This window comes from Ranitomeya imitator, chromosome 5, assembly GCF_032444005.1.
Source record: "Ranitomeya imitator isolate aRanImi1 chromosome 5, aRanImi1.pri, whole genome shotgun sequence".
Taxonomy (NCBI): domain Eukaryota; kingdom Metazoa; phylum Chordata; class Amphibia; order Anura; family Dendrobatidae; genus Ranitomeya; species Ranitomeya imitator.
In genome coordinates, this window is record NC_091286.1 from 671,042,345 (window position 1) to 671,064,952 (window position 22,608).

The 22,608-nt window shown below is 45.1% G+C and overlaps 1 protein-coding gene and 1 long non-coding RNA gene across 2 annotated transcripts in view; both read left to right on the top strand.

Moving 5' to 3' along the window:
- The window catches only part of LOC138638750 (uncharacterized), a 45,890-nt gene extending 41,895 nt beyond the window's left edge, over positions 1 to 3,995 (top strand). The window contains exons 4-5 of the long non-coding RNA XR_011312544.1: positions 3,227 to 3,310; positions 3,521 to 3,995. This is a non-coding gene — a long non-coding RNA (uncharacterized lncRNA). The remainder of the gene's footprint in view (positions 1 to 3,226; positions 3,311 to 3,520) is intronic.
- A 246-nt stretch (positions 3,996 to 4,241) lies between these two features.
- LOC138638749 (cytochrome P450 2C25-like) overlaps positions 4,242 to 22,608 on the top strand; it is a 419,304-nt gene continuing 400,937 nt past the window's right edge. Inside the window, exon 1 of the mRNA XM_069728305.1 lies at positions 4,242 to 4,551. The gene's annotated coding sequence lies outside the window, so the exon portion shown is untranslated. The remainder of the gene's footprint in view (positions 4,552 to 22,608) is intronic.

Below are 22,608 nucleotides of genomic sequence, written 5' to 3' on the forward strand. Positions count from 1 at the left end.
GAAGTTTACAACGCAGAGCCGTGAAAATAAAAAATCATTTTTCTTTCCTCAAAAATTATGTTTTAGCAAGCAATTTTTTATTTTCACAAGGGTAAAAGGAAAAAGGGACCCCTATATTTTTTGTTGCCCAGCTTGTCCTGAGTACCCTGATATCCCATATGTGGGGGTAAACCACTGTTTAGGCACACATTGGGGCTCGGAAGGGAAGTAGTGACGTTTTGAAATGCAGACTTTGATGGAATGTTCTGCGGGCATCACGTTGCGTTTGCAGAGCCTCTGATGTGACTAAACAGTAGAAAACCCCAAAATTGTGTCAATAAGTAGACTATTAATAGTAAGAGACCTAGTACTCAACTTTTGGTAAGATGTAGCCTGAAACATTTATTGTAGTAAATACAGGAAAACGTTTCGATCAATTGTGACCTTCATCAGTTACAGGAGGTTGTTAAATAAAAGCCGGTAACGGGAATTATAATTACTGCACGATCAGATGTCAAGATTAGTTCAGCGTGGTTGTTGTAGGCAAACCTGCTATGAGCAAATAGGAAGATTCCTGAAGTTGTGGTGCTCACCGATGCGGCATCCACCACTTGTCTCAGAGCACTACAACTGCTCTCAGGATCCGTCAAAATGTTGAAAAGATAGATCCTGTGCAGAATGTAATGAACGGGTGCACTGGGCCCGTTTTTCTGACAGACCCGTCGAGGCTATGTGCATCTGTTGTGTATGTGTCTTCGCAGCGGATTTCCGCTGCAAAAACGCATACACAACACAGGTTTAAAATAATGAAAAAGATAAAAAAACAATATTCTTACCTTCCGGCGTCCCGCACAGCATTACCGATACTCCCTGCAGCTGGCATTCCCAGTAATGCCTTGTGTGCAATGACCTCTGATAATGTAGCGGACTTGCGAGACCGCAACATCATTGGGTCATTTCGCAATGCATTACTGGGAACGCCAGCTGACGGGAGCATCGGTAATGCTGCGCGGGACACCAGAAAGTAAGAATATTGCGATTTTTAATTTTTTTTATTTTTAACATTACTGTATATCTTGTTACTATTGATGCTGCATAGGCAGCATCAATAGTAAAAAGAGACAGAGAGAGCGAGAGAGAATTTCCCTGACTGGAAATTCTTCCACGCATGCTCAGTTTCAAAAGATGTTACCCATCGCTGGATTCCTGCTTTTGACAGTCAAGGACGGATCCTGCATCCATAGGCTTCCATTATAGCCAACGAAGGGCAGCGCAGGAGCCGTCGCTGAGCAATTTTCCGACGTACAGAAAAAACATTCCTCTGTGCGTTATCCCCGTCCGACGGACAGCAATTTTCTGACGGATCCAGTGCACGATGGATGAAAAGGATGGCCATCCGTCCCAATCCGTCGCTAATACAAGTCTATGGGAAAAAACAGGATCCAGCAGAAAAAATTGTCTGGATCTTATTTTTTCCAAAATCTACGGATTTCGACGGGAGCTCAAAGACGTAAATGTGAAAGAGGCCTTATAGACGTGATGCTGCTGTGCGGCCAGGAAATCACTGTAATACAACAAACAACAAAGATGGCTGCGGAATTACAGTGCATGGCAGACAATCCCTGCATGTTCATTGGCGCTGTAAAGAATGCCAAAATTGCAGGGTGGAGACACAAGCTCCTGCCTAATAAATCCAGAAATGCTTGGTGCTCACCGAGTACACCGAGCACAGTGGTTCTTGGTCAAGTACTGCATAGAGGTGAGCACGTTCGCTCATCAGTGATCACTAAAGGTGGAGGAAGGCTTCATTAAAAACTAAGCCCAATATAAAGGAGCCGGTCTCCTAGACTTGTAATGCCCATACACGAAGTGCCTGGGCTGACAAACAATGCCCCATGGGGGGGTACATTTTTAAAAAATATTTGATGGGCATCATAGACACCCTTGCCAAAAATTGGACTGGCTGTATCAGCACAGAACACGTTAACCCTGATGATCTAGTGGCGGAGAATGATGACAAGTTGAGGAAGGCCTCATTAAAAACTAGGCCCTATGTAAGGGCTCATACTCACTTGCGTGAAATACAGCTGAGTCTCGCAGGTTAAAACCCGGCTCTGGCGAAGGCAATCCAGAGCGGAGCGTGCGGCCGCACATCAATACATGGAGCTGCACGCTCCGCTCCCAAGTGCCGGTGACTGAGCCGGGTGTTACCATGCGAGACTCAGCCGTATTTCACACAAGTGAGTATGAGCCCTAAAGGCTGGTCTTCTAGACTTGTAATGCCCATACACGAAGTGCACAGGGGAGTGTGCGCCAGCCCCTGTTCCCTACCTCTAGCTGCGCACTCTGCACTTTCATAGTAAATATTGGATACATAGTACAAGTGTTGTCTACCATAGTAGTGTGGCCCAGTGATGGCATAGAAATGCATGGGCCTACAACTGAGGCATGGTGTAGTGCTTAGGCAATGGGGGAAAGGACCTTGTTGGTGTCACACTAGTTTCTTGTGATACAGCAATTGGTTATTGGTCGGACACACAGGGGGGTGAGGTGCCTTTCACATCTTTATTTTCCATAGCTGTAATATAACATACATCTGTCAATTTCTTTTTTAATTTTTCTAATAAAGATTATATAAATTTTACATTGGACTAGTACATCTTTGTTCGCTAGTGGAAATAGGTTGTATGAATCACTATTTACAGACAATGGCGGCATCTTATTCATTTAACAGGTTACCCAGTTCATGGTTATATAAATTTGTGATTGAGGATAATGTCACATTTACATGTAGCTGAAATGAGCGGCCCTGGAGTCGGTTACTGGTGGGCCCTTGGCACCTCAGTCCGACACTGATTATTGATTACCTTATGGCTGTATGCAGACATATCCTTTGTGTTGCATTTCGTAGACTTCAACTGAAAACAACTTGTGACTGACATGGTAACTGCAAGGTCACACTCACTATGTGTCTCCTGGTCAGGAATAGCCCCAGGGATCTGTCACCCTGCTGCTGAGACATGTCAACTCCCAACGTACAACACCCACCTCTTCATTGAATGTTCTGTAACTTTACACATGGACTACACACTGCCCTGTGATCCTTTCTCTTATTCCACTGGTCCCAATTATGTATATTTAATTTTCACATTTTCACATTCTATTATCATTGTCTATACATGATGATATTGTTTATTTTACTTTTTCTTACATTAATGTACATTTTGTATCATGAATTCTGTTTTAGATATTCTGCGACCTTTTGATAAAGACCCTGGATAAGTCGATGGCACACTGATGTAAGAAAGGACACAAGGAGAACACACTGATGGTAAAAACGGACACACAAATGACACACTAATGGTAAAACTAGGACATGGATGACACATAGATGGTAAAAACGGACTCATGGATGACACACTGATGGTAAAAACGGACTCATGGATGACACACTGATGGTAAAAACGGACACCCGGATGAAACACTGATGGTAAAAACGGACACATGGATAACACACTGATGGTTAAACTTTCTCTTCAAGAAAGCCTACAGCCTGCAATAACCATTCTGCCGCCTCGCCATCGCCAGAGCCGCCGCTTCTCCATCGCCAGAGCCGCTGCCTCTCCATTGCCAGAGCCGCCGCCTCGCCATCGCCAGAGCCGTCACCTCTCCATCGCCAGAGCCGCCACCTCTCCATGGCCAGAGCCGCTGCCTCACCCCTACCTTCTGCCTCTTCCCCACTATCCCATAGAATGTAAGTCCGCAAGGACAGGGTCCTCTCCCCTCTGTTCCAGTCTGTCACTGTAAACCTGCTTACTGTACACGATATCTATAACCCTGTATGTAACCCCTTTCTCATGTACAGCACCATGGAATTAATGGTGCTATATAAATAAATAATAATAATAATAATAAAACTAGGTACACGGATCACACACTGATGGTAAAAGTGAACACACTAATGACACAGTGAAGGAAAAAACGCACACACTCATGTGACACTGATGGTAAAAACGGACACGGTGATGCACAACACTGATTACACCATTGTTTCTCATACGTGTTTAATCATGGACATGTCAATGAGCTCTTAGAAGACGGTTTTTGCAATTATTTTACTGCAAGAAAAACTGCAGCCAGATGGTTGTAGTTTAATAGGGAATTATAATTTTTTGTAATGTTTTTTATCCCCAGTTTTAGTGTGTCCTCTGGTGCATCCTTTATGGAAAAAACTAACATAAAAACTACTGAGCTTCATGCAGCTTTTGAGCCAGAGACAAACATGGCTCCAGTAGTATGAAGTACAGAGTATCACCTTCCTTCTATATCTCTTATTCTATTTCAATCCATTCTAAGATTCGCTCAAAACAACTGCATTAAATTGTGAAATTTTTCCCAAATTCTACTCCACGTGAATCTGCTCGAAGGGGTTAAGTAAAGCAACATTGTAATGTATGGGATGGACTTCAATCACATTTTAACATAAGCAGCCTATAGAAGGCTTAAATATTCACTACAACAACACACAACTCAGAGATAAGACAGATCTGGCTGGATGACTGACACTGCACGGTGAGAACTGGCTCCGCTGATATTTACACCTGTTATGTCACTTAATATAATATAAGCATGTATTGTAAATGTAAGAAACATTTTTAGGTGCAATGAATATATATTACATTGCTGTTATTTATATCTGAAATCTATAATGGGTATTGTGGTTTTGCAAGCTAATTTCTGACAATTATTTATCCATTCACTGATTCATTTTAGCACAATAGCAGGCTGCCATGGATTGTAGCCCTCCCGTAAAATTACAGACAAGTAAAATGAAGAACATTGACAATCAAGTAACTTTGGTAATTGATGGTTTAGATGTATTAGGTATAAAGGTAAGCTGACAGATTTATTGCCGGAAAGAAGGACAAGTGCAAGAATCTGAGAGATAAAGACAGTGACATGGCTCAGTCAGGGATTTGATCTGCTTTCATGTTGCTCCGTGGTCAGTTTCACAGTATGCTGAGCTATTGCTTTTTCTTCCCTGTCCAAATGCTGATGGTTCCAATTTTCTTTGTTCTCCCTTCCTGGTTTTCTCTTCTCCCAGTGTTTTCCATTTATCTTTTGTGGTCTGTTCCGTCACTTTCTGGGCTCAGATTTGTATGCTCATTCTTCCCTGCACTTCCTTGCTGGCTATACCTCTAATTGGTCTTTGGTTTTGAAGTTCCAGACCTTGACCAAAGGGGTTTACCTTGCATGCTAAACACCAGCTGAATTCCTGCAGTGAGTCTGTTTAATTTCCTTCTCAATTCATCTTCCTTTCACCTCTTTAGGTTTCTGGGAGGTAACATTTGTTCATTTTTATTTTGGCTCTCTATAGTATTTCCTTTCTACCTTATATGAACATGTTTTGATTTTCTCACCCTGGGAGCTTGTATGTTCATGCACATTTTTTTTTCTTTTGATGGCAGTTGGCAGTGTGTTGTGGTCTCCCCTCCGGGGCCTCAAGATGTACAAGGAACCTCTTGATGGTCTTTTGGGGAACCAGGTCCAAGGTGGTGTTTTTGAGTTGTGCGGCTACAGTTTTTTTAGTTTGCACAGGGACCAGTTACTTGCAGGTTCAGCGTCTCTCTGTAGTAGGTGTTCCCTTTTATCTTTACCTGTGAGTGAGTGTGTTTTACATATATTATAGAAAAGGAGGCACCATCGAATAAACTAATTTCAAATATGAAAGGGATCCACCTGCAGTATGTCTAAACATAGATAAGTACCAACCAAAGACAAGGAGACATACAAAAAAAGCATTGATCGCCTTAAACACTGTAACAAATTTTATTAGTACACATAAACCCACAACAAGAAATCTAAAAACATTTAAAATACAAAATGGTTACACCATGTCTAGCCAACACGTATAGGAGTAACGGTTAACCTAATAACACCGAGAGGTCATATATGAAAAAATGCAGTACAATATACGGTGACGGTGATAAATTCTATGTCTTAACGCTAGGACTACTGGATTTGTGAACTCTGACTAGAACTGCTGCAAGTAAGTAGTCAAAATGACTATACCAGTAGTCCTAGTGTTAATCAAAAAAGTACTTTTTGGAAGGAAAATTCTCTCCAAAAAGTAAGAATGTATACCTGGTTGATTCAAGATTATGAAGATTGGCACCAAATACAATATTATTAAGAACCCATACACATATAGAGCAGTTGGGGATAAATATGCCTGTCGCACTCCCGTTCTCACTCCCTCACTTGAACCGCTAAGATGATTTGCTATATGTTCCAATAAAGGACGTTTGAATTGCCACTGATTGGTGAGTGCTATAGCGTTTTTTCTACTTTTTTATTCATATGGACACTTTGTTTCACGCTAGCACCGCCTTTCATCTGACCGGACTACCTATTGTTGGGAAACTCTCCACATTGAGTTAGCTATCTCTGGAAAGTCGAGCTGTGCCGCTTACTTTTTTCTTTTTTTTTCTTTTTTTGGTCTATAAATATGAAACTATTCAGATTTATATATATCAAGATAGGTATCCAATACAGTGATTCATGAGTCCAAGATAATAAACCGTATAGAGAGTAAATTATACTCCTAAAAATACTTTACCATTCAGGTCCCAACATCAAACCAGACCAGCTCACAAAACCTCATGCATTATATATGATCAAAGAGGAGCAGGACTAAACCAGCTCCTGCAAGCCTGACGCGTATCATCACTATTGTGACTTCATCAGGACCAAGTGAGAGAGTATGTCTTACGCCCATGACAGACAGAATCCCATATTTTGTCCTTCGATATTATAAACTTTTACATAAAGAAATCTGAAAATTACATAGTAACATAGTAACATAGTTAGTAAGGCCGAAAAAAAACATTTGTCCATCCAGTTCAGCATATAATTGTTTATATGCAAATTGCCTCTTCTGAGAAAAAGAGGACTTAAACTCTAGAGCGCAACCTGTTGGAAGTAGTGATCCTACAAGTCATAATCAACCCTTTAACGAGTCACCTGACCGGTCACCTGACTGCGACGTCATCGAAGGTCCTTCACTCTCTGCATTCTTAGGAATGGAGGCAGACGCTTGCAACGGTGACAGCCAGGGTTTGTCGGAGGGGTGAGTATATCCATATTTTTTATTTTTATTCTTTATTTTTTACATGAATATGGATCCCAGGGCCTGAAGGAGAGTCTCCTCTCCTCCAGACCCTGGTAACCATATGCACCGCACACGCCGAAGATGACTGGAAACACTTCCGATTCCGATTTCCGATATCGCAAAAATATCGGAACTCGGTATCGGAATTCCAATACAGCAAATATCGGCCAATACCCGATACTTGTGGTATCGGAATGCTCAACACTAAACAGGACTAAGCAGGCGGCATAGCTTTGTTAATGAGGACAATTTTAATGAGTGGCGCAGACACAGGTATTAGGCCCAAAATACAAAAGTAGGCTAAATGCGGTTTAAAATTGGTAACAGGACTAAACAGGCGGCATAGCTAGGTACTGGGGTGGGCTCCTCTGCTGAGTAGCAGACAGTGGTAGTAGGCGCAAAGTATTAACTGTTCTAAATGGAGGCCAGGGCCCCTGTATATTTTAACTATCATCTATCATTTCAACAAATTTGTATTGGCAGTGCCATATAAGGATTTAACAGCACAGACTACACAGTGGTGGAAAAGGGAGAGGTAAGAATTGCAAGTGGTAGAGCACTGTTCGAGCTGAGGGGGAACACTCTCTCGTGGGTGGCGGTACTGGCACAGGGCCCCTCAAATTACGATGGTGTGTCTGACGTAGGTTGTGCACCACCACCGAAAGAGACACTTCATTGTACTATGAGGGTCCCTGTGCCAGTGCCTTCGTCCAAGTGTGGGCACACCCACCTGTGCAGGCAAACATCACTCGCACGGGTGCTTGTGCTAGGTGGTGACCACAGCCCTGTGGGGGGAGTCAGCCCATTTAGGGAGGTTTAAAAATGGCCTATGGTGTACATTCAGCAGCTGCAAATGGTGGAATTGGAGAAGTCAGTAAGAGGAGGCCAAAAGAAACACATTTTTCAGGCAAGCTAGGTGTCAGCAGGAGAAGGTGGGGAAAAATAATTTGAAATCCATGATTGCTTCATTTTAATGAAGGTTAGATCATCAACATTCTGGGTAGCCAGACGTGTCCTGTTTTTGATCAGTATTGAACAAGCAGCACTGAAGACTCTTTCTGATAGCACACTAGCAGCAGGGCAAGCAAGCTCCTGTAATGCATATTCTGTCAATTCAGGCCAGGTGTCTATTTTAGATTCCCAGTAATCAAAGGGGAATGACCTGTGAGGGAGAACATCGATAAGGGAGGAAAAGTAGTTCATAACCATACTGGACAAATGTTGTCTCCTGTTTCTTTGAATCAATGCAGCAGTACCTGTCGTGTCAGCAGTCATTGCGAAATCACTGCACAACTTGGTCATAAAACCCCTCTGTCCAACACCACTTCTTATTTGTGCACCTCTAACACCTCTGCCATGTTGCCCCCTACAGCTGGTGCGAGAACCATCAATGCCGCTGTGTGCTGGGAATGCCTGAACCAAACGGTCTACAAGAGTTGCTTGTTTGGTAGCCAATATTTGCTCAAGGTTCTCATGTGGCCTGATATTTTGTAACTTTCCTTTATATCATGGATCCGGGAGGCAGGCCAACCAGTAATCGTCATCGGTCATCATTTTTATAATGCGGGGGGTCCTTTTTAGGATACGCAAGGCATACTCAGCCATGTGGGCCAATGTTCCTGGTGTCAATTCACTGCTTGTGCTGGGTTGAGGAGCACTTTCTTGCAAATCGACATCACTTGTGTTCCGCAAAAACCCTGTACCTGACCTTGCATCGCCACCAGTTTCTATTGCCCCCTGAGAAGCATCCTCCTCCCATAGATATTCATCCTCATCATTCTCCTCCTCCTCCTCTTCGTCCGTCACCTCGACCAGGAGAGTTCCCTGAGCAGACAATGGCTCACTGTCATCAAGGCTTCCCTCCTCCTCGGCTGCAGATTCCAGCTCCTTAATGTGCGTCAAACTTTGCATCAGCAGACGCATTAGTGGGATGATCATACTTATGATGGCATCATCTGCACTTACCAGCCGTGTGCATTCCTCAAAACACTGAAGTACTTGACAGAGGTCTTAGAGCTTCGACCACCGCACACCAGACAACTCCATGTCTGCCAACCAAGTGCCTGCCCGTGTATGTGTATCCTCCCACAAAAACATAACAGCCCGCCTCTGTTGGCACAGTCTCTGAAGCATGTGCTGTGTTGAGTTCCACCTTGTTGCAACGTCTATGATTAGGCGATGTTGGGGAAGGTTCAAAGACCGCTGATAGGTCTGCATACGGCTGGAGTGTACAGGCGAACGTCGGATATGTGTATTCTCTCACAAATTAATCACAGCACGCCTCTGTTCGCACAGCCTCTGAACCATGTGCACTGTGGTGTTCCACCTTGTTGCAACGTCAATTATTAGGCGGTGCTGGGGAAGATTCAGCGATCGCTGATAGTTGAGCATACAGCTGGAGTGTACGGGTGGATGTGCGAGCAAAGTCTTCGCACCTTCAGGAGCAGGGCTGGTAACTCCGGATAATTTTTGAGGAAGCACTGCACCACCAGATTCAAGGTGTGAGCCAGGCAAGGTATGTGTTTAAGTTCTGAAAGGGCTATGGCAGCCATAAAATTCCTTCCATTATCACTGACTACCTTGCCTGCCTCAAGATGTACACTGCCCAGCCATGACTGAGTTTGTTACTGCAATTACTCAGCAAGTACTTCCGCTGTATGTCAATTGTTGCCCAAACACTAAATTTCTTAAACAGCTTGCTGACGCTTACCACTAGCTGTTCGATAATGGGACACCTCGTGTGCAACACTGGCAGCTGCGGATGGAGTGGTCGTGCGACTGCACTCTGTGGACGAGCTTTCGTTTCTGGAGGAGGAGGAGGAGGGGTGGTGAACGCCTACAGCCAACTGCTTCCTAGACCATGGGCTAGGCAGAACTGTCCAACTATGGCTGTCCCCTGTGGACCCTGCATCCACCACATTAACCCAGTGTGCTGTGATGGACACGTAACGTCCCTGGCCATGCCTACTGGTCCATGCATCTGTTGTAAGGTGCACCTTTCTACTGACTGATTGCCTCAGTGCATTGACAATGCGGTCTTTGACATGCTGGTGGAGGGCTGGGATGGCTTTTCTCGCAAAGAAGTGTCCATTGGGTAGGTCATAGCATGCTACTGCGTAGGCCATCAGGGCTTTTAAAGCTTCGCTTTCAACCAACCGGTAGGGCATCATCTCTAATGAGATTAGTCTAGCAATGTGGGCGTTCAAACCCTGTGTACACGGATGAGAGGATGAGTACTTTCTTTTCCTATCGAGAGTCTCTTGTAGGGTGAGCTGGACTGGAGAGCTGCATATGGTGGAACTAGCGGGGGTGGTGGTGGTGGACATGGCGGATTGAGAGAGGGTTTGCGATGGTATTCTCGATGTTGGCGTACATACAGTGTTTCCTACCAATAACCTTGTGATTCCCTGACTACTTTGGCCTTGTGACAATACCTCCACATTTGCTGCTGGTAGTGTCCTAACCGGTGGGCTTACAGTGAGGGAAGCAATGTAGCGTTGCTGACTACCTTCATTCTGAGCAGGTGCACCAACGGTACAGGACGTTTGGTAGTTAGTTGAGGCTTCCAAGTGCATGCTGGTTAAGTGTCTAAGCATGCGCGTTGTATTTAAATTTTGAAGATTCTTCCCTCTGCTAAAGGTCTTTGAGCATTTATTACAGATAACTTTTGACTGATCATTCGGATCTTGGTTAAAAAATTGCCACACTGCACTCTTCGTATTATGGAATACCTTTTCAGGCATTGCACGCTGTGCTACTTTCACCGGATGGCCACGCTGTCCTAAAACTGTTTTTGACAACCGTTTTTGGCCTGATACGGGCCTCTCAGATGACTGCTGTTGCGATATAGATGGCTGCTGCGGATCATCCTCCTCCGCTTCTGAGCTACTGGAAGTGACACCCTCTTCCCCCAATGGCTGCCAATCTGGGTCAACTACTGGGTCATCTATCACCTCCTCTTCAATGTCATGTGCACCTTCCTCTGTGTCACCATGTAAAGTGCTATAGCGTTCGGGACGGGGCACCCTAGTCTAATCAGGGTCAGATTCTGGCTCGGTACACTGCCAGGGCAATGTAGTGATCTGAGTCAATGGAACAGCATTATAATTTAGCTGTGGCTGTGCATCAGTACACTCCATGTCCGATTCATCTTGTAATGGGCAGTTAACAATTTCCCGTTCTAACCCAGGCACGGTATGTGTAAAGAGCTCCATGGAGTAACCTATAGTCTCGCCTGACACATCTTTCACTTTTGGTTTGGGTGAAGGACACAAGGAAATCTCTTGTTTCTGAACGAGAGCATCCACTGACGACTCGCTGCTTTTACATTTGGAAGTTTCTGAAGAGCTAGAGGCTGAATCAGCAAGAAAAGCCAAAACTTTTTCCTGCTGCTCCGGCTTTAAAAGCCGTTTTCCTACTCCCAGATAAGGGAGCCTTTGAGGCCTTGTGTAGCGAGACGATGACGCTGGCTCAACACCTTCAGCCTTAGGTGCTATTGTGCTTTTGCCACTACCACCAGATGCACCACCACCACCATCAATACCAGCTGGCAACACCGCCAATGGCCTCTTCCACCTGACTTCCTCATTTTTTGGAAAATCTAACCAAAATAACAACCGTTATATGGTGCTGAAAAACAAGGTAGAAGGTGTATATAAACTTGTTGAGTTTTTAAATCTCCCTTTTTTGGGGGGGAGACTGAACAAAAAATCAGGCCCTGTGCAAAAAACAACACAATGTAAGTGGCTAAAAATGGCTGGCTGATATACGACAAACTAACTGGACAGAAGTATATCCACTTTGTGAGAATTTGAATCTATCTTTTTTTGGGGAGACTGAACCACTACTTAGGCTCAGTGTATATAACAATGCAATCTAAGTGGCAGAAAGTGGCTGGCTGACATACACCAAACTAACAGGACTGCAGTAGATCCACTTTGTGAGAATTTGAAGCTCCCTTTTTTGGGGGGAGACTAACTCAAAACTCAGGCCCTGTGTATAAAACAACGCAATATAAGAGGCAGAAAATGGCTGGCTGACATACACCAAACTAACAGGACTACAGTAGATCCACTTTATGATAATTTGAAACTCTTTTTTTTGGGGGGGAGACTGACCCCAAACTCAGGCAGAGTGTATATAACAACGCAATCTACATAGTTACATAGTTGGCAGGGGGGAAGGAAAAAACTCCAACAGATAACCAATTGTCTATTAAAGTGCAAATGCTTTATTGTGCAAGGCATAGAGGTGGTTGTTATGACCTGGTGGTTAAGAGGCCACACTGATATGACCTGGTGGCTAAAACGCAACATGGAGCGAGCTCTGAGAAGGTGGTATGTTATGACCTGGTGGTCAGGACAATAATGGACCTGGTGGTTAAGAGCACACGGAATGACCTGGTAGATACTGATAATAAAGGACGAGCTCTGGGACGTGGGAACTCTGCTGACCGCAATCCCTAATCCTATCACACACACTAGAAATAGCCGTGGATTGCTCCTAACGCTCCCTATGCAACTCGGCACAGCCTAAGAAACTAGCTAGCCCTGAAGATAGAAAAATAAAGCCTACCTTGCCTCAGAGAAATTCCCCAAAGGAAAAGGCAGCCCCCCACATATAATGACTGTGAGTAAAGATGAAAATACAAACACAGAGATGAAATAGATTTAGCAAAGTGAGGCCCGACTTACTGAACAGACCGAGGATAGGAAAGGTAGCTTTGCGGTCAGCACAAAAACCTACAAAAAGACCACGCAGAGGGCGCAAAAAGACCCTCCGCACCGACTCACGGTGCGGAGGCGCTCCCTCTGCGTCCCAGAGCTTCCAGCAAGCAAGACAACAACAAAATAGCAAGCTGGACAGAAAAAATAGTAAACCAGAGAAAAACAGGCAGGCACTTAGCTTCTACTGGGAAGACAGGTCACAAGAACGATCCACGAGTGAACAAGACCAATACTGGAACATTGACAGGTGGCATGGAGCAAAGATCTAAGTGGAGTTAAATAGAGCAGCCAGCTAACGAATTAACCTTGTCACCTGTGGAAGGAAACTCAGAAACACCCACAGCCACCAGAGGAATTCCATGGATAGAACCAGCCGAAGTACCATTTATGACCACAGGAGGGATCCCGACAACAGAATTCACAACAGTACCCCCCCTTGAGGAGGGGTCACCGAACCCTCACCAGAGCCCCCAGGCCCACCAGGATGAGCCAAATGAAAGGCACGAACCAGATCGGCAGCATGAACATCAGAGGCAAAAACCCAGGAATTATCTTCCTGACCATAACCCTTCCACTTGACCAGGTACTGAAGTTTCCGTCTCGAAATACGAGAATCCAAAATCTTCACCACATACTCCAACTCCCCCTCAACCAACACCGGGGCAGGAGGATCAACGGATGGGACCACAGGCGCCATGTATCTCCGCAATAACGACCTATGGAACACATTATGGATGGCAAAAGAAGCAGGAAGGGCCAAACGAAATGACACAGGATTGATAACCTCAGAAATCTTATAAGGACCAATGAAACGAGGCTTAAACTTAGGAGAGGAAACCTTCATAGGAACATAACGAGACGACAACCAAACCAAATCCCCAACACGAAGTCGGGGACCCACACAGCGCCGGTGGTTAGGGAAACGTTGAGCCTTCTACTGGGACAATGTCAAATTGTCCACCACATGAGTCCAAATCTGCTGCAACCTATCCACCACAGTATCCACACCAGGACAGTCCGAAAACTCAACCTGCCCTGAAGAGAAATGCGGATGGAAACCAGAATTGCAGAAAAACGGCGAAACCAAAGTAGCCGAGCTGGCCCGATTATTTTAGGGCGAACTCAGCCAACGGCAAAAAGGACACCCAATCATCCTGATCAGCAGAAACAAAGCATCTCAGATATGTTTCCAAAGTCTGATTAGTTCGTTCGGTTTGGCCATTTGTCTGAGAATGGAAAGCCAAGGAAAAACACAAATCAATGCCCATCCTAGCACAAAAAGATCGCCAAAACCTCGAAAGAAACTGGGAACCTCTGTCAGAAACGATGTTCTCCGGGATACCATGTAAATGAACCACATGCTGGAAAAATAATGGCACCAAATCAGAGGAGGAAGGCAATTTAGACAAAGGTACCAAATGGACCATCTTAAAAAAGCGATCACAAACCACCCAAATGTCCGACATCTTTTGAGAGACGGGGAGATCCGAAATAAAATCCATAGATATATGCGTCCAGGGCCTCTTCGGGACCGGCAAGGGCAAAAGCAACCCACTGGCACGAGAACAGCAGGGCTTAGCCCGAGCACAAGTCCCACAGGACTGCACAAAAGAACGCACATCCCGTGACAAAGACGGCCACCAAAAGGATCTAGCCACCAAATCTCTGGTACCAAAGATTCCAGGATGCCCAGCCAACACTGAACAATGAATCTCAGAGCTAACTCTACTAGTCCATCTATCAGGGACAAACAGTTTCTCCGCTGGGCAACGGTCAGGTCTATCAGCCTGAAATGTTTGCACCACCCGCCGCAAATCACGGGAGATGGCAGACAAAATTACCCCCTCTTTGAGAATACCCGCCGGCTCAGGAACACCCGGAGAGTCAGGCACAAAACTCCTTGACAGGGCATCAGCCTTCACATTCTTAGAGCCCGGAAGGTACGAAACCACAAAATCAAACCGGGAGAAAAATAATGACCATCGAGCCTGTCTCGGATTCAACCATTTGGCAGACTCAAGATAAGTCAAATTCTTGTGATCTGTCAAGACCACCACGCGATGCTTGGCTCCTTCAAGCCAATGATGCCACTCCTCGAATGCCCACTTCATGGCCAACAACTCTCGATTGCCAACATCATAATTACGCTCAGCAGGCGAAAACTTTCTAGAAAAGAAAGCACATGGCTTCATCACCGAGCCATCAGAACTTCTTTACGACAAAACAGCCCCAGCTCCAATCTCAGAAGCATCAACCTCAACCTGAAACGGGAGCGAAACATCTGGCTGGCACAACACAGGGGCAAAAGAAAAAACGACGCTTCAACTCCTGAAAAGCCTCTACAGCTGCAGAAGACCAAGTGACCACATCAGCACCCTTCTTGGTCAAATCAGTCAATGGTTTAGCAACAGTAGAAAAATTAGCGATGAAGCGCCGATAAAAATTAGCAAAGCCCAGGAACTTTTGCAGGCTCTTCACAGATGTAGGCTGAGTCCAATCGTAAATGCCCTGGACTTTAACAGGGTCCATCTCGATAGTAGAAGGGGAAAAAATGAACCCCAAAAATTAAACCTTCTGAACTCCAAAGAGACACTTTGACCCCTTCACAAACAAGGAATTCGCACGAAGGACCTGGAACACCATTCTGACTTGCTTCACATGAGACTCCCAATCATCCGAAAAGACCAAAATATCATCCAAATACACAATCAGGAATTTATCCAGGTACTCTCGGAAGATGTCATGCATAAAGGACTGAAATACTGATGGAGCATTGGAAAGCCCGAATGGCATAACCAGGTACTCAAAATGGCCCTCGGGCGTATCAAATGCTGTTTTCTATCCATCGCCTTGTTTAATACGCACAAGATTATACGCCCCTCGAAGATCTATCTTGGTGAAGCAACTAGCCCCTTTAATATGAGCAAACAAATCAGACAGCAATGGCAAAGGATACTGAAATTTGACTGTAGTTTTATTGAGAAGGCGGTAATCAATACAAGGTCTCAAAGAACCATCCTTCTTGGCCACAAAAAAGAACCCTGCTCCTAACGGTGATGACGACGGGCAAATATGGCCTTTCTCTAAGGATTCCTTTATATAACTCCGCATAGTGGCGTGTTCTGGCACAGATAAATTGAACAATCGGCCCTTAGGAAACTTACTACCAGGAATCAAATTAATTGCACAATCGCAATCCCTATGAGGAGGTAGGGCACTGGCTTTGGGCTCATCAAATACATCCCGATAATCCGACAAAAACTCTGGAACTTCAGAAGGAGTGGAAGACGAAATAGACAAAAATGGAACATCACCATGTACCCCCTGGCAACCCCAGCTGGACACAGACATAGATTTCCAGTCCAATACTGGATTATGGACCTGTAGCCATGGCAACCCCAAAACGACCACATCATGCAGATTATGCAACACCAGAAAGCGGATATCCTCCTGATGTGCAGGAGCCATGTACATGGTCAATTGGGTCCAGTACTGAGGCTTATTCTTGGCCAAAGGCGTAGCATCAATTCCTCTCAATGGAATAGGATACTGCAAGGGCTCCAAGAAAAAACCACAGCGCCTGGCATACTCCAAGTCCATCAAATTCAGGGCAGCGCCTGAATCCACAAATGCCATAACAGAATAGGATGACAAAGAGCAAATCAGAGTAACGGACAATAGAAATTTAGACTGTACCGTACCAATGGTGGCAGACCTAGCGAACCGCTTAGTGCGCTTAGGACAATCGGAGATAGCATGAGTGGAATCACCACAGTAAAAACATAGCCCATTCCAATGTCTGTGTTCTTGCCGTTCAGCTCTGGTCAAAGTCCTATCACATTGCATAGGCTCAGGCCCATGCTCAGATAGTACCGCCAAATGGTGCACAGCTTTACGCTCACGCAAGCGTCGATCGATCTGAATGGCCAAAGACATAGACTCATTCAGACCAGCAGGCATGGGAAATCCCACCAGACATCCTTAAGGGCTTCAGAGAGACCCTTTCTGAAGATCGCTGCCAGGGCACATTCATTCCACTGAGTGAGCACAGACCACTTTCTAAACTTCTGACAATATATCTCCGCTTCATCCTGACCCTGACAGAGGCAGCAAGATTTTCTCTGCCTGATCCACTGAATTAGGTTCATCATAAAGCAACCCAAGCGCCAGGAAAAACGCATCAACATCACGCAATGCCGGATCCCCTGGCGCAAGGGAAAATGCCCAGTCTTGAGGGTCACCACGTAACAAAGAAATAATGATCTTTACTTGTTGAACAGGGTCACCTGAGGAGCGAGGTTTCAAGGCAAGAAACAATTTACAATTATTTTTGAAATTCAAGAACTTAGATCTATCACCAAAAAACAAATCAGGAATTGGAATCCTAGGCTCTGACATCGGATTCTGAACCACAAAATCTTGAATGTTTTGTACACTTATATTGAGATTATCCATCAAAGAGGACAGACCTTGAATGTCCATGTCTACACCTGTGTTCTGAACCACCCAGATGTAAAGGGGAAAAGAGAGACAAAACACACTGCAAAGAAAAAAAAATGGTCTCAGAACTTCTCTTATCCCTCTATTAAGATGCATTAGTACTTTGGGCCACCTGTACTGTTATGACCTGGTGGTCAGGACAATAATGGACCAGGTGGTTAAGAGCACACGGAATGACCTGGTAGATACTGATAATAAAGGACGAGCTCTGGGACGTGGGAACTCTGCTGACCGCAATCCCTAATCCTATCACACACACTAGAAATAGCCGTGGATTGCTCCTAACGCTCCCTATGCAACTCGGCACAGCCTAAGAAACCAGCTAGCCCTGAAAATAGAAAAATAAAGCCTACCTTGCCTCAGAGAAATTCCCCAAAGGAAAAGGCAGCCCCCCACATATAATGACTGAGTAAAGATGAAAATACAAACACAGAGATGAAATAGATTTAGCAAAGTGAGGCCCGACTTACTGAACAGACCGAGGATAGGAAAGGTAGCTTTGCGGTCAGCACAAAAACCTACAAAAAGACCACGCAGAGGGCGCAATAAGACCCTCCGCACTGACTCACGGTGCGGAGGCGCTCCCTCTGCGTCCCAGAGCTTCCAGCAAGCAAGACAACAACAAAATAGCAAGCTGGACAGAAAAAATAGCAAACCAGAGAAAAACAGGCAGGCACTTAGCTTCTACTGGGAAGACAGGTCACAAGAACGATCCAGGAGTGAACAAGACCATTACTGGAACATTGACAGGTGGCTTGGAGCAAAGATCTAAGTGGAGTTAAACAGAGCAGCCAGCTAACGAATTAACCTCGTCACCTGTGGAAGGAGACTCAGAAACACCCACAGCCACCAGAGGAATTCCATGGATAGAACCAGCCGAAGTACCATTCATGACCACAGGAGGGAGCCCGACAACAGAATTCACAACAGTGGTATCTCTACTGACCACAGTCCCTAATCCTAACAACAACACTAGAAATAGCCGTGGGATGTTCCTGACTCTCCCTAGACACCTCTTCACAGCCTAAGAAATAACTACCACTAAAGAAGGAAATAGAAAGCTATCTTGCCTCAGAGAAAACCCCCGAAAGGAAAGATAGCCCCAGACAAATATTGACTGTGAATGGAGAGGGAAATGACGTACATAGAAATGAAATCAGAATTCAGCAAAGGAGGCCAATACTAAACTAGATAGACAGAGAGAATAGGATACTGTGCGGTCAGTATAAAAACTACAAAATCCACGCAGAGATTGCAAAAATGAACTCCACACCGACTCATGGTGTGGAGGGGCAAATCTGCTTTCCCAGAGCTTCCAGCTAGCCTGAATAAGACATAGTGACAAGCTGGACAAAAAGAGACATAATTGCAAAGCAATAGAGTCCAAACAAATGGACAAACAAAAACTAGCAAAAACTTATCTTTTGCAGACAAGGACTGGCCATATGAAAATTCCAAGGAGAGAACCAAATCCAACCAAGAACATTGACAGCAGGCATGGACTAAAGCCCAGAGCAGGTTTAAATAACAAACCCAAGCAAGGAGATTAGTGAAGGCAGCTGCTACAGCTACCTAAAGGAGCAGCAGTTCCACTCGAAACCACCAGAGGGAGCCCAAGGGCAGAACTCACAAAAATACCATTAGCAACCACAGGAGGGAGCTCCAGAACGGAATTCACAACAGGTGGTGACAACAGGGTCATCACCAAACATGAAACAAGAAAGGGCACTGAGAACCCACAAATGCCATATAGATATAAATAATGTAACAGAAATACATACATACAGCCGGGTAAATGGTATATAGTGGCACTTGTAAGTAGCACACCATATGCATATGATTAGATTGTATGTCACTATTAAGTACGATCGGAGCACCGGAGAAAGTCCGGACACATCAGAAGAAAAATAATAGACATATGAAAAGCTGGACAAAAGAGAAAGTAATACTTCACCCGGATAGTATATGCTAGTGCAGGCAAGTAGGGGCTCCCAGCACCCACCCCAACGCGTGTTTTGGCAAACCTTCGTCAGGGGGCACATCAAACAGTGAGAGAGACGGGGTTTAAAAAGGCCGTGCACAGGAAATACTCCAGGTAAATGCCCCGGAAGCGCTTCAGTGCTCCATGGCAACCGTAAACACAGCAGAGTGCGCAGCATACAGGATGTGCGTACGGGGATCACATGGGGCACCACGTGACCCGCACGCAACAGAGCCATAAGTGGTGCTATCTGCCGGGAATGGTGAGGGGATGTATATAGCAGCAATGGACACTATGTAAAATAAGGGCAAAAGTATAACAAAATAAATGCAAGTGCTGCCCATACAAAAGGTGTGTATACCTAACGACCAGCAGAGTATATGTGCAATGAACATGCCTACCAGGAAGCACTTCAGTGCTCCATGGCAACCGTAAACACAGCAGAGTGCGCAGCATACAGGATGTGCATACAGAGATCACATGGGCCCCACGTGACCCGCACGCAACAGAGCCATAGGCGGCACGATCTGCCGGGAATAGTAAGTGCGCACATACGCAGGGATGTAAATGGCAGCAACGGTCGCCGTTAGTGTTGAGCATTCCGATACCGCAAGTATCGGGTATCGGCCGATACTTGCGGTATCGGAATTCCGATACCGAGATCCGATACTTTTGTGGTATCGGGTATCGGTATCGGATCCATAGTGAGGTGTAAAATAAAGAATTCAAATAAAAAATATTGATATATTCACCTCTCCGGCGGCCCCTGGACATCACCGCGGGTAACCGGCAGGCTTCTTTGTTTAAAATGCGCGCGTTTAGGACCTGAGGAATGACGTGCGGCTTCTGATTGGTCGCGTGCCGCCCATGTGACCGCCACGCGACCAATCAGAAGCCGCGACGTCATTCTTAGGCACTAAACTCCTCATTCTAGGAATTTAGGACCTGAGGAATGATGTCGCGGCTGGTCACATGGGCGGCACGCAACCAATCGGAAGCCGCAACGTCATTCCTCAGGTCCTAAACGCGCGCATTTTAAACAAAGAAGCCTGCCGGTTACCCGCGGTGATGTCCAGGGGCCGCCGGAGAGGTGAATATATCAATATTTTTTATTTTAATTCTTTATTTTACACATTAATATGGATCCCAGGGCCTGAAGGAGAGTTTCCTTTCCTTCAGACCCTGGGAACCATCAGGATACCTTCCGATACTTGGTGTCCCATTGACTTGTATTGGTATCGGATATCGGTATCGGCGATATCCGATACTTTTCGGGTATCGGCCGATACTATCCGATACCGATACTTTCAAGTATCGGACGGTATCGCTCAACACTAGTCGCCATGTAAAGTAAGGGAAAAAGTATAGCAAAGTAAATACAGGTACTGCCCATGCAAAAGGTATGTATACCTGATGACAAGCAGAGTATATATACGATAAACATGCCTGACAGTAGTACATAAAAAAGTCTAAAGCCGTACTTGCGGAAAGAAAGCATGGAGTAATAGATAAAACAAGGAATATCTCGGGTATACCGACCTTATAATACATAGACCGACATATTTCAGGTAGTTGCAAATAGAAACTAAATAGGTATATTAATGTCAATCAAATATAGGTCAAGGTGTAGGAAAAAAAAAGATACAAATAGGCATATAATTGGGTAAATCTTGTTCTGGGATGGAATATCCCGACGAGTAACAATCCATACTAGAAGTCTTGATCCGTAGAAAGAATCAGGGCTCCGTTACTCCAGGACTCAATATCCCAGCAAATAGCCCACAATCCCGTATGGCTAATCTCTATCCGTAAGGGCAAATAGAACTCCATTAGCGCGGCCAAAGAAAAGAAAACGGTGATCTAAAATCATAAAACAATATGTTAAAACATGTCGGGCCAATGACCACAGTTGAGGAAACCACACGGTCGGATGATCACAAAAAGGCCAACGTAAATAAGGCCACAAGGGCAGGTGGCATAATAGATTACGTAGCGTGTATTACATGTAATTTCTTTATTGATTTTAAAGGTCTTACTACCACTAGAATCCGAGAAGGTATCGATACGGTCCACATTAGGACACGCCACACAATGGCCGCACGGAAAAGATCCTCGACGCTGAGTGATACCATCAAGGAAGGTGGTCCTCGGAATACCCTCATAGTGGCTCCGCATCAAGTGATCTTTTAAATTTCTCGCCCGTCTGAATGAAATAAGAGGGCGTTCAGGTATAATTTTAGAGATAGTCTTATCGACTTTCAGGATTGGCCAGGATTTCCTTAAAGCCTCACGAATTCTAGTGGATTGGGAATTAAAATCAGTAACAAACCGCAGTTGTTGTTTGGAGTGCGGTGTCCCACTTGTTGTATGATTATACAACAGTGATGCACGAGTGGTGGTCCTAGCCCTATTATAGGCCCTTTTAATGGACCGCTTACTGTAGCCGCGGTTGTGAAATCTCAGCTGCAATTCCTTCGCCTGTCGTTCAAAGTCCGATTCTGATGAACAAATTCTGCGAAGGCGAAGGAAATGACCGGTTGGTACGGCCCTAATAATGTGGGAAGGGTGACAGGAGGATGCATATAGCAGGGTATTTGTGGAGGTGGGCTTTCGGAACAAGTCTGTTTGTAGATATCCAGAGGAATCCCTCCTCAGCATGACATCCAGGAATTCCACTCTATTGGCATCCCATTTGTAAGTCAGGTGGATGTTTAGATTATTGTCGTTTAAGGATGCCATGAATGTTGAGAGCTCCTCCGTGGAACCCTGCCAGATCAAAAATAAGTCGTCAATGCACCGGGTCCAAAAGGGGACCCGGTCAATTGACGCCCAATGATCTGACATAAAGAGGTCCCTTTCCCACAGCCCCAGGAACAGATTAGCATAGGAGGGCGCAAAGGCCGCCCCCATCGCTCTCCCCTGGAGCTGTAGGAAAAAGGACCACTTAAAAACAAAAAAGTTATGCGTTAGTGCAAACTCAAGTAAAGTCAAAATCAAATTCCCAAACTCTGGAGAAGATCCAGACTTGCCGAGAAAGAACCGAACTGCACCCGCTCTGAACTGGACAATATCCTCGATTCAGCTGTTGAGGGTGGCGTCATCTCCAAGGAACTTTCCTTGGCCCTGCGAGTATCTGAACCCACAGTCTCGACCTTCTATCTCCTCCCCAAGGTGCATAAGTATGCCAGGGTGCCAACTGGTAGACCTATCATTTCTGGGAAAGGGAACTTTCTTGAAAATATCAATCAATG